This window comes from Rana temporaria, chromosome 4 (assembly GCF_905171775.1).
Source record: "Rana temporaria chromosome 4, aRanTem1.1, whole genome shotgun sequence".
Classification (NCBI taxonomy): Eukaryota; Metazoa; Chordata; class Amphibia; order Anura; family Ranidae; genus Rana; species Rana temporaria.
The window spans coordinates 407,133,353-407,144,397 of NC_053492.1; the positions used below are offsets into that span (position 1 = coordinate 407,133,353).

The 11,045-nt window shown below is 38.0% G+C and overlaps 1 long non-coding RNA gene across 1 annotated transcript; it reads right to left on the minus strand.

Moving 5' to 3' along the window:
- Positions 1-411: 411 nt before the first annotated feature.
- On the minus strand, positions 412-6,251 carry LOC120935445. The gene is made up of 4 exons (XR_005748490.1): positions 6,071-6,251; positions 4,104-4,195; positions 2,616-2,673; positions 412-1,070 (listed from the first exon to the last, which is right to left on the minus strand). It is a non-coding gene; the product is annotated as an uncharacterized LOC120935445 (long non-coding RNA).
- Positions 6,252-11,045: the final 4,794 nt, after the last annotated feature.

Here is an 11,045-nt window from a genome sequence, read left to right on the forward strand (position 1 = left end):
ATTTTGTTGTAATCTGCTATTTTCTTAACTCTATTTTCTATACATTTTAAATAATAAACTAACTCAAAATGCATTCCTGTGCTATTCCCTACCGAAGAACAAATTCTTGGAGTTACATTTAGTTTGTTAGTAAAAATAAATAAAAATAAAATTATATTTATTTACAAAGCTTTAGTAGGAATTACCTCATTTCAAGGTATCCCTTTTTAAGACTTTAAATAAATCCAGCACTGTGTAGTAGCTATTTATTGCCTGCTTAGTATTGTCACAATTTATTAACACACACATATATATTTTTTAATAACCTATAGGTAATGCAAAAAAATACTTTCACGTTGTACTTTTTTTTTATAAAGTAAGTGATCACATTGTGAAGAAATAAAATAAAAGTAGAAAACAAAGAGTCCTAAATCAGCATATAGAGAAGCATGTTTATTATATTCAATGAATGCTCTAAAACAAATGTTTAACCAGGTTGCTGAAATAGTGCAGAAAACCTCTGCATGCTCCAATGGCTTACAATGACAATGGTCTATTGCAATGTAAAACATGCTGGAGGATAAAAAGGTGCTTTTTGTTACCATTTTATCAAAGCTGTTCATCTTCCTGCTGTAGGCAGCATTTAGCTGGAACTGCAGATATTTCTCTGTCCAAGCTCCTTTGTTTGTGCATCTCATTTGCATACATTTATCTCCAGCTGAGGGTGCTTTCAGCTTATTAAGGCCTCCCACCACAATATTTCATAAGCCAGCTGCTAGGAAGGATTTCACCTGTGGAGACTGAGAAAAGAGGGGTGAAAAACCGAATTCTTCGTAAAAAAGGAAATCTTGACTCTCTTTTCTCCCCTTTGGTTGGGCACCATTTGTGTTAAACAGGCTCTTGTCATGATATATGCTCGTAGAAGTCAGGGGTTAAAGTTGATCTGAAGGTCAGCAGTAAAACAACAGGCAAACCAGACGCCAAACTGGTTCCTTAGCTGTCAGAGGTAGCTGTGGTACAACCAGGTCTTGATCCTTTTTTTTTCCAGCTTCTAATAAACGGGCTGAATCTATGTGGCTTAGCCTGGCCCTCTACAAGTCGACAAGGAAGGGGAAAAAAAACAGAACACTATCAATATCGTTATCAAATGGGAACAGGAAGAAATAAGCTGTTCGTCACTGCTCTGTTTCTATTGTATCAAAAGTGGAAATTAATTATACTAATTTATTTAAAGCATGTCAACTCCCTGACTAAACCTGTTTTAGCGTCAAGACAAATAAAACTTTTATGGTTCATAAAATAGATCCATTCATCTCAATGTTTGCAGCGTTGTCTTATACTGGCAAGGCTTGCTAAGGTTGGTTACAGCATTAATACTTGTTGCTATTAAGCATGTTGGCCTGGAAAGGGAAAAATTATTTTTGGCAGGAGAGTCATACATGTAATAAAATATGGTTTTAACCAACCTTTGATTTTAAAATGCAGATGAAAATAATGTGGACATGTAATGGGCAGGACTTGAGAAATTTGTGGACTTTTCCGTTGCTCCTGCCATGCCTTTCAAAAACACTGGCAGCAATAAAAAATTATTTGCAGGAAAGCTGACATCCACTTTTTATTGGCTTGAAACAGCTTATATTTCTGGTGCATTTTGTGTATCTTTACACCCTTCTCTACGCCAAGCTGGGTCAGTGAAATCCTTTAAAATCATTTAGGGTAAGTGATGTTGGGGCCTGTTTTAATACTTACTTTAATACTTATTATGGATGTTCGTGGGTTTGATTTTTCATTACACATAAATTGGCCTAGTTTATGAAAAAGCCAGAATATATTAAAAATATTAAAGATTTGTTCCTGAGTTTTCTGAAATATTTTGGCCACTGCAATTAAAATGTTGCTATGTGCAATGCAGAAAATATATTGGTAAGGATATCCGTAATGCCATAACTGGCATACATTTCTCAGCATTCCAATAGTATTGGTCCAACTCCCAGCTCCATACTAATTCCAGGGTGTTAAAGCTAAACACTCATTCATTGTGTGTAATGTGGCTAAACCAAACTAAGCCAAAATGCAACCTATAGTCCTTCAGAGTTCCCTACAGTGCGATGATTGGAGTTGCTTCTCTAAAAATATGAGTTGTCATTGAAGATTTAATTTAAAGCATAGCTTTAGATAACATCCAGAACTCGTTGCTGAAATGTTGGTATATCCTAGTTCATTCTACGCACTTTAGAAAAGGCAATGGTCATGTTGATGGCCAAATGCACTGTGCTTTCAGGTGTACTCCTCTTGAAATTGCGCTTAAAATTAGTTTGAGTTGCTTTAGAGATCAATCAGAGTTAATTGAAAGTGGCAATGGACCTGCAGTTCTAAGCTGACTTCCTTCTAAGCTGTATCACCTGCTTTACAGTAAGTTGCCTTTGTATTGTCATTGACTTGTGGGAGGAGAAATCTGTTCTGATATGATCGAAAACCCATCATGGCTGGCTCATTATCTTTGTATATTATTTGAGCAATAGTTTTGGTGGCAACCACCTAAAGAATAGCTTCACTTTTGTTGAGAAAAAACATTCCCCTCTGGGTATTCTATGCATATTGCAGGGATTTTAACAAACGTTGTTGCAGTTTCTTACCTTTTGTTGTTCCGAAAGAATAGCTGTTTGTTTGTCTGTGTCCATATGCTAAGTGAACCTGAATGGGAGTGGTTTAAAAATAACAATCAGCTGCTGCACCTGCAGGGCTCTAATGAAGAAAGCTACAGGATCTGCGTCCCTTTAAATGTGGTTCCCTTGAGAGTATCTCATCAAAAACTACATTTTTGTTGCAGGAGATGCTCAACATCTACCTTGTATCTTAGTGCAGACTTCTGGGAAAATCAGTAAGCCAATCACACAAGCAGGAATGACATCTCAGGGAGGGGCTATCTGTACACTATTTGTGTACAGAACACCTTCAGGTAGCATTGCATTTTACCGAAAATTCCAGCACTGCAGATTGAAGGGGAAAGGTAATTTTAATAACATTCAATCACTATATGATTTGTGCCGCAATTGTATATGCTATGTTTGTTTTTTTATTTGCTTTTTTTTCCCCACAAAGTGGAGTTACCCTTTAAAAGGCACTGCATATGGGATCTGTGTATTATGCTGAGACAAGGGTAAAACTGTATTATTTTATCTTGTATTTGGTCAGAGCCACCAGATATTCTGTTCCAAATCAGAGTAGTTCTGCATAAACTCTGTAAAACACTCTAAAATATGCATAATAGAAAAGTAAAAATAAGTTACTTGTTATATTAGTCAGATGCAGGCAAAAGTATCAGCTAAGGAATGACTTATGTATAGTTAGCATACATATGCATGCCATAAAAGCATCAAACAGCTTTTGCTTTTGTGGCATCAAATATATCTCTTCAAGAATGGAGAACAACAAGACACAGTGGATAAAGAGAAGTGTAATGAATTTAAAGAAGTAGTAAATTGTGGCGGGTGAAAAAAAAGAAAAAAAATCACCTGTAAGGCATTCCCATAATGTGCTAGTATGCATCGCATACTAGCACATTATGAAATACTTACCTTGGAATGAAGTCTTCCAGTGGAGCTCTGTCACCGCTGAGAGGGCTGACATCTTCTTCCAGTCTTTCTTCCGGGTTCATGCACTCTGGCTGTTTAATTGTCCGAAGCCGCGACGACGTCACTCCCGTGCATGTGCGCGGTAGCTCCCGGTTCCTGCGCGAAGCTCTGATGGTCTGGAAAGGTATGGCAGACCTTCAGAGCGCATGCGCCGGTGACGTAACTGGCTGTATCCAAGGTGACTATCTCTTAAACTGTGCATGTTTACGAGATATTAATTTTACCTACCTGCAAGCCTTATTATAGGCTTACCTGAAGGTAAAAAACACAAAGCGGTCTTTACTACCACTTTAGGTTACTTATACATGAGCAACAATGGGCAGTACTATTGCATGAACATTTACAAATGGGCATTTGAAAGAACCAATATCTGAACAGGGATTTTGGAAAGTGACACAGGACCACAACAAGATACTAAGAACAAAGGGATAGATAGTACCTGTTATAGTACCTCTATTGCTATTTTATTACAGCTCTATATTTACTTACTTATTGCCTGTAGAAGTTAGTTAAAACACAACTGTAAAAACTACAGCTCTTGAACTTGATGCCCCCATAGGGGCAGATCTTCTACAGGAATGCTGGAACAAATACATAGACAGGTGAAGATTAGTCCCCCAAGGTAAACCTCTTTTTGGAAAATCGGAAGACCCCTTTAGTTTGTAATCTTTATTTACTACTATAAAGAAGATGAAGAAGTATTCAGAGTATGAGCTAAAGCAACACATTAACTGGTATGGGGGTAAGGACTACAGGCTGCTCCCCTTTTCTCATCTCTACAACATGGGAGAGGTGTTCTGTAGTTCATAGTGTTAACCTGGGATACACCAGTAAGACTTCTTATGGCGTCATATGACATCCTTCCGTGATTGTGCCCACCACGTGCCCGATGTGTCCTCCAGACGTAGCTTATCACAGATCAAGGAAAAGAGCAAATCAGCGGCTCTTTACCACCTGATTAGCTGTGTCCAATCACAGCTGATCATGATGTAAACACAAGGTGGTTATTGGCATTAATTTCTTCACGCTGACAGCATGAGGAGAGGAGAGCCGATAACCAGTTTGTGTGAAAGGGACATCTTCACTGATAATCAGGGAACTGATTTTCAGTGTCCTGATTATGAGTGCAGTCCCAAAAGTGGCCACCAGTGCTGGTTATCAGTGCCCATCAGTACTGCCTATCAGTGCCTTTCATGTGCTGCCAATCAGTGCCCACCAGTGCTGCCAATCAGTGCCCATCAGTGCTGTCAATCAGTGTCTCCTCACCAGTGTCACCTATCAGTGCTGCCTATTAGTGCCACCTACCAGTGTCAATCAGTGCGTCCTATCAGTGCACATCAGTGCCACCTATCAGTGTCACCTATCAGTGCCCTTCAGTGCTGCCTATCAGTTCCCATCAATGCCTCCTTATCAGTACCCACCAGTGCTGCCCCATCAGTGCCCATCAGTGCAGCATATTAGTACCCATCAGTGCCACCTCATCAGTGCACATCTGTGCAGCCTCATCAGTGCAGCCTACCAGTGCCACCTATCAGTGCCCATCAGTGCCACCTATCAGTGTCGCCTATCAGTGCCACCTATCAGTGCCCATCAATGTCACCTATTAGCTCCCATCAGTGCTGCCTATCAGTGCTGACCCACCAGTTCCCACCAGTGCTGCCTCATCAGTGCCCATCAGGGCCACCTCAACAAACTATAAAAAAATATTTTTATTTCAAAATTTTCTGTATTTTTTTGTTTATTTAACAAAAAAACGGTGGCAAATAAATAACACCAAAAGAAAGCTATAATTGTGTGAAAACAAACATACAAAGTTGCACATCCACGCAATTGTCATTCAAATTGTGACAGTGCTGAAAGCTGAAGATTGACATGGGCAGGAAGGGGGTAAAAGTGCCCAGAAGGCAAGTGGTTAAGGATTTTCACAAAAAAAAGTGAAAATAAACTTTAAATATCCAATCATTAGCAGTTAAATAAATAATCTGGCGTTTGCTTTTTTACGTGATTGAAGTGAATCTTTACTTTGTTTTGTTTTTGTATTGAATATTTTCAACTACTTTTTTTATTGAATACATTTATTAATATATTTATTGAATATTTTCAACTACTTAAGTAGGCAGCTCACTACAAGAATTTAGAGCTCATTGAATTTCTGGCAAGATCAGCAGTTATTTTTTGCACTTATCAAACAAATATATCAAAATGCTTTCAAAAAGTATTTATTAAGGAATCAAAAGAAAGATAATGGGATAAGATAGGGCGTACATTGACTATAAAATAAAACATCTTATGTAGTATTGTTGGACAAGACAGTTAAATGGTTTAATTAATCACTGTAATTTATCTTTATTTAAAATGTTGTTAAAATATTTTTTACAAGATAAAACAAAGTGTCTCTTGTCACCACCCACTGAAAATGTTTCTACATAAAGGTAACTTTTTGAGCTAGTGCATACCTTTCAGGAAAATTCCATTCTGTAGGGATAGGGGTAGCGCATAATCAAAGCTTTTTAATGCGACTGCTGCGTTGTTAGAGGAACACGCTGTGTAGATTTGGACCTCCTTCTTGTTGTTTTGTTATCACCCAGGCTCTAAGAGATTATTTAACCATCATCACTCATACGCACTTGTAATATTTTAAACACTTTGTGAAGCGTACAATATACAAACAAGAGAAACCAGCACAGATAGTCACACAAAACCATAAACCATGTTTTCCATTGTTTAATGTAATCATTAATTCTCTCCAGCATGGTAAAACTGTTCAGATTGAGATGTGTGTGTGCCTTCCCTCCCACTTTGTCTTTGTTTATGTTGCGGGACCTGGTTTCCTCTTCGTTTTTTCAGCTCTGGGCCTCCAGGTCAGGAGACTGTAAATACACACAGCACTGCCCCAACACATAAATCTGAGCAAAGGGCAGGCTTATACATTAGATAAGCAATTCAAAAAAGACAGAGAACAAACAGAGCCTGTGCCAAGCCCGGACCTTGTCTCAGACTGGAATATTATATTACAAAAAAGGAGTAGACCTAGCTAATTTTTTAAATGATGTCTTAAATGAATGTGACATTGAATAGCATGTTTTAATGTTTCCATATTTATGCATTTGATCTTAAACTAAATCCACTGTGTATTTTTGAGTCAAAAGATAAAAAATATATACATATGTAGCTGGCTAGCCCCTTGCTCAACTCCTATGAGTGCTGTTAATGCAAGATTCTGAAACTAAGGGACTTTTTAAGGTGCATGTAAAGACACTATCACAACTTTTTTTGGAACATTAAAACATCACAGTTTTATTATGCATCACATATTATTTCAAAAAATAACATGATAAAAAAACAATGCTTCAAATGTCACACTTTTATATCATGATTTCATAACAGTGGCAATTCCCAACATGTTTCACCCTTGGTGGGCTTCCTCAGGGGCTTGCCGCTAGTAGAGATCAGACCAACCATTCATGGAATTTCTTTAGACCAAAAGGACCAGATGACAAAATAGTAAAAACCACTATATTTGCAAATAAGATGGAGCCCCTGATTGGTACCAAGTGTAGAATTGTCTAGTGGGCGCAGGAGAGATGAATGGACCCAGAACATGCACATTAGGGAAAGACCTTCAAAGGGTGCCCAACTGCTCCTGAGTCTATTCAACCATCATGACACAATAATCCAAGGGAGCAGAAAGCATTGGCACACCAGAGCCTCATGTTGTGCCCATGTTTTCTTCTCCCTTGGATTATTGTCCGTCTTTACATGCACCTAAAAAAGTCCCTTAGCTTCAGAATCTTGCAATAATTATTTAATTGGGATGTGGTGAATGCTCTTTTTTCATCTATTACCCATACATATGTCTTGATCCTATAATTGCTGGTGTACTTATCTTTATAAAACCTTGAATGAGGCCTCGTACACACGTCCGAGTAACTCGTCGGGCGAAACACATCGTTTTCCTCGTCGAGTTCCTTGTTAGGCTTGTCGAGGAACTCGACAAGCTTGCTTTGCGTACACTCTGTCAAGACAAAATCTCCTCGTTCTCAAACGCGGTGACATACAACACATACAACGGCAGGGGAAGTTCGATTCCACTGGCTAAACTCTTGGGGCTGGTTTTGCTAGTCTCATGTGTTTGCGTGTTAAGTAAAAGTTTGTTAAGAGACGATTTGCACTTTTCAGTCTGTTACAGCTTGAAAAATGTGTTATCTCCATTACAAATGCTACTTTTACTCCCGTCTCATACTTTATTCTGAGCAAGTGCGGGTTTCTTAGCATACACACACTCGAGTTTCTCGTCGGAAACCAGCTCGACCAGGAACTCGATGAGCCAATTTGAGACTCCCGTCGAGGAAATAGAGAGCTTGCTCTCTTTTTGGCATGTCGAGTTTCTCGACAGTTTCCTCGATGAAAATGTACACACGACTGGTTTCCTCGGCAAAAAAATATCTCCCAGCAAGTTTCTTGCTGGTTTTTGCCGAGAAACTCGGTCGTGTGTACCGAGTGTCAGAGTCTGCAACAATGCAGACAAATGTGATCCCTGGTTCCATCACTAACTTTTTAGGCTGAAAAGTATACAAGAGAGGATGCTGCAGCATACCCCGCATAAACACTGTACTTGTGCAATGTATAAATACTTTGTTGAAACTGATCAACATTTTTTTCATTGAATTTCTTACTTCAGTAAAATGTTATCTTTTTTCAGGAGAGAATTTTTAGTTCACTGAATGTTTTGGTTACCTAACAAGTACCAATGTTTCATACAGAACAAAAAACAAAACAGCCAATCAGATTATAATGTAAAAAATGAAAAATGATTTCATTGAGCTAATATCATTTTAGGGAAAATCATCAAAGCTATTGCGTGCCTTCATACTAATGGCTTATTCACACATACATTGGTAAGCACATTCCCAAACACATGGACAAGGCCCTTATTTTGGTATTGTCACAGTTCACATCAGCACAGTGGCGGCATATATGTTTGGGGGTGGCAAACAATGTGCACCCACAGCCCCCCTGGTCGGTCGCCCATCCCCCCACCCCAGTCACTCAGTCACCAGCCTTGCTTTTCATCAGTAAGACGTGTCACCAATACTACTACATGGTGGGAGCCTATCTACCCCATACTTTTGTGAGTTGCCATTGTATTGTTTTTATTAAATTATATTCATACTCTAATCCTGCTTACACACGATCTGAATTTTCGATGAAAAGAGTCACATGGACTTTTTTTATCGGAAATTCCGATCGTGTGTGGGCCCCATCAGACTTTTTTCCGTCTGTGTTTAGAAATAGAACATGTTTTATTTTTTTCCGATGCAAAAAAAAAAACCGATAGGAAATTCCTATTGTCTGTGTGCAACTCCAACGGAGACTAAACCCACGCATGCTCAGAATCAAGTCGATGCATGCTCGGAATCATTGAACTTCATTTTTCTCGGCTCGTCGTAGTGTTTTACGTCACCGCATTTTGGACGGTCAAAATTTGGTCTGACAGTGTGTATGCAAGACAGCTTGAATGGACTTCCGACTAAAAATTCCTTTGGATTTTAGGTCATCGGAAATTTCAGTTCGTGTGTACGGGGCATTACACTTAGAAGCGCCGCTCCTTCTTATATTATTTTCAGCTGTGGCTGGAGCCTGCTTCTGTTCCTATGTTGGTGACTGCCCTCAATGAATGGACTCAGCTTATTCATAGACTGTTTTGCATTTTACAATTGACTTATTATAAGGACCCTCAATTTGAGACTTGTTTAATCTCCTAGCATAGATCTACTTTTTGTTTTGTTTATTCCAACGGGTATATGTTTTTCTTTGTATTAGAAGCTCTTTGCGCCTTTTACCATGTGTTTAGTCTCCATCCAAAGCCTATGCAAAAGGTGATAACACAGTGACCCAAAACAGAAAGTGCCGGAACAAGGGCCATCATGGCAGAATCGCTTGGTGTTATTTTAATGAAATTTGCAAATGAAATTTTTTTTAAATTACTTTTGAAATTCTATAAATTTGGAAAAGCTAATTTTAGTGATTGGGTTTTCCATATACTAAAAAGAGACCACTTTGATGAGTTATTTTCCATCAGGTACTGTATAAAAAGAAAAAAACATCTCAGGTATGCAAACAAAAGAAATTAAATAATTAAAATGTATTAAAAGTATATTAAATATTGATTACAGTGAATCAGTAAATATTTTAGAATTCTAAAATGTTTTAGTGCAGTTTTTTAAATGTGTATAAAAATAATAAAAAGAAAATCCAACTGTAAATAATCTTTAGGTACATTCCTCTTTCTCAGGGGCTATAGTACTACCACTGTCAAAACTGAAGAAGTGGACACTTCCTAATACCCTTATGCACTTTCACATAATGAGCCAAAGACTTTAATAAATAAAAGACTCCATGCTATACACAAGTGAAGCACAGAAGTAAACCACACGGCTTTTCACTTGCCTGATGATGATTGACCTTCTTTCATTTGCCCCATTCATCTTTTGCTCTCCTCTGTTATCTTGTGTGAGTGGAACCTGCTGTTTGGATTATATAAGGCTTTTTTCTACAGGTGGGTTGTAACAAACTGCAGATGTGACAGTGATATAATCCATTGCTTGTAAGTTTGAGCTTGAAAACATGGGAACTGCTCTACAGAAGATGTAATAGAAAAACAAGATGCTGCAGGTATGATATAGTTATAGGTGGTATTATGAGATAGCTATAGAGCTGATGTTTTTAGAGAAAATAGTGTAAATTGGAATTGTGACCCCCCTTTCTGTAAAACATAAGACAACAAAAAGGCACAAGCTAGTTGCATGACTTTATAAAGTCACAGGGCCACATGTTAAGTGCTGGAGTTTAACTGCAGGGGGCACAAATGAGGCAACTGTTACTGGGTTCATGAGGTCTAGGCAAGTCTAAGCACAACTGTTATTTCCTATTTTGACCAGCTGTGAACTCATATTTCATTCTGTGCAGAATAAATCAGAATTTATTTTTCCTTTGCATCTTTTTTTATTTTTGTCATTTTCTCTTATCTGCTTTTGAATTTTCAGTAGCTTTATAAGGATTTTAGAAATACAGTACCATTACATTTTATTTATATTTTATTTGAATTTACATAAGGGTAGGGCTGCGTTTAGATACTATACAGCCCTTGGCACACCTGAATCATGATGCCTGCATTTTTTTAATAGCTGCTTAATATACTGAACAGATCACTAAACAAGAAAAAGAAGAGATGGTGGAATTGATTTATTAAATGCAAATAGGCTGTTCACTTTGTAAGGGAACTATCCCCAGGGTTTTGTGAATGTGGTGAAATTTCACTTTGCAAAGAATATCCAATCATGTTCAAGTTAAATTAAAAAAATATAATGTTTGCTTGCACATGGTTGGTTGGATGATGGAACTCAGCAATGCTTTTCTTCTCCAAGCTCT